This window comes from Phacochoerus africanus, chromosome 1 (genome assembly GCF_016906955.1).
Source record: "Phacochoerus africanus isolate WHEZ1 chromosome 1, ROS_Pafr_v1, whole genome shotgun sequence".
In the NCBI taxonomy this organism is placed as follows: domain Eukaryota; kingdom Metazoa; phylum Chordata; class Mammalia; order Artiodactyla; family Suidae; genus Phacochoerus; species Phacochoerus africanus.
Window position 1 is genome coordinate 287,444,762 of NC_062544.1, and position 2,241 is coordinate 287,447,002.

A 2,241-nucleotide genomic window follows, 5' to 3' on the forward strand; every position below is an offset into this window, starting at 1 on the left:
TAATTACCTTAAACGTGAGTGGACTAACCGCCCCAACCAAAAGACAGAGACTGGCTGCATGGACACGGAAGCAAGACCCACATACACGCTGACTCCGAGACCCACGTCGCTTCAGGGGACACATCCACACGGAACGTGAGAGGATGGAGCAAATGGAAATCGAAAGAACGCTGGTGCAGCAATACTCCTATCAGACACAACGGACCTTAAAGAGCCTTGCAAGAGACAAGGAAGGACACTGCATGATGCTCAAAGGATCAGTCCAGGAAGAGAGAGCAACTGCAAAGATCTATGCACCCAACACAGAAGCACCTCAGTACATAAGGCAACTGCTAACAACCTTCAAAGGACAAAGTGACAATAGCAGTGGGGTTCCGGGGCCACAGCCCTGGACAGAGGGAGAATCAGGGGGGCCCAAGAAGGAGAGGAGCAGCCAGGCGGGGGGAGAGGGCTCCTTCCCCAGGCTGGCGGGGGAGACAGCTGCGGGGACACGGGGCCCCCAGGAGGGTGGAGGGCAGCCTCTGAGGGACCAGCGGGGATGGATGAGTGCACACCCAGGACACAGGACCTGGGGACTCGGGGTCAGGGGCTCCAGCCCCTCCACCCTGCTGTCCCTAAGGCTGGGAAGGCACCCAGGGCCCTGGGCGCAGCCGTGAAGCGAGGCGCAGTGGCGGGGGCGGGGGGGGGGAGGCAGCAGGCGGTCCTGGGCCTCCCGTGTACCGACGTGGGCTCTGCCTTCCACCTAGAGCCCCGACAGATGCACAGGACAGGTGCACCACACCTGCACGGCCTCCAAACGGTGAGCCCAACCTGCACAGAAACCCCACCGGACGCCGCCACCATGGCCCACTCACAGGGGTAAGGGCCAAGGGGAGCCTGCGAGCTCGTGTCCAGCCCTGGGGCCACCAAGCCTGCAGGACCACCCTCCGCCCAGGATGCACCCAGAGGCAAAGCCCTACAACTCCCCTCCCTGTCCCTGGAACCGGACTAGCGAACAGGAAACCACGGACGGATCTCCGTCCCAAATACCTGAACGCCTGCAGGAGTGTCCAGCACCGAGGAAGAGGGCAGCAAACACACCCAAGAAGGGAGCACCCGCCTAAGAGCAAACACTCTGAACCCGTCCAACTAAGATGCTCGGGGGAGACGCTCAGGATGCTGACACAGGAGGAGCACAGGCGCGGAGACGGCGTCCTCGGGCATCCAGGAACCGGCGTGGTGTGACAGGAGCACCTCGCTGGCCTAGACCATCTGCACGAGCAGGGTGGCACGTGCGGGAGCCAGCCCCGCTCTGGGGCCTGGAAGTTTGGGGCCAGGCAGGGGGTGCCCACGGGACCGGCCCCCGATAAAAACCCAGGGCGCTGGTCTCCCACAAGCTCCCTGCAGACAGCAGTGCACACGGGCTGTCCCAGCTCCTGCTGGGAAGCCAAGCGCACCCGCGCAATGGGCAGGGGCTGGTGGGCCTGCGCGCCCTGCCGCCCACACCACGTCCCCTGTGCTGCCCGAGCCCCTGGGCCTCTTGCTAATAAACCCCAGCTGAGGCCTCCCAGCAAGGCTCTGATCCCAGGTGTGGTCCTGGGGACCCCAATTCAGCGTCATAGCAGGGACCTCAGACACCCCTCGGCAGAAGGCGGAGCCGGCGCTGCTGGAAGAGGCGCCGAGACGCAGGCATGCACACTGCGGAGGGCGCTGGTGGAGCTCGCGGGCGCCGCCGCGGGAAAGCCGAGCACAGTCCCCGGAGCAGTATCAGTGGATCCACAGGTCAAAGGGCGAGACCCCAGCGCACAAGGGCGGCCCTTCTCGCACGACGGCGCCCGCCGCCCACACGCAGTTCGCAGTTCGAGGCATCAAGCCGTTGCAGCTGGCGAGGGTGCCCCCAAGGGAAGCGGGCGTTCCGGGGAGACCGGGGGGGCGGGGGGACAGGAAGGCAGGGAACCTGCCGAAGCTCCGCCATCTCCGAACCAGGTGGGGGTCCTGGCACCTTGCCGCCTGCGGGCGCCTCCGCTGCAGCCTCAAGCGTCTCCTGAGGGCCGCCTGGTTCCCCGACGGTGATGCTAAAACACGACAAAGACACTACTCAGCTTACGATGGAGCACGACACTGCGAGAAGAATGTACGTGTGTGTGTGAGACTGGGTCCCCTCGCTGTCCAGGAGGAAACCGACAGAGTACTATAAACCAGCTATCATGGGAAAAAGGAAAAGTCATTTAAAAGAAAAGAAAAGAGAAACACGACTCGGAA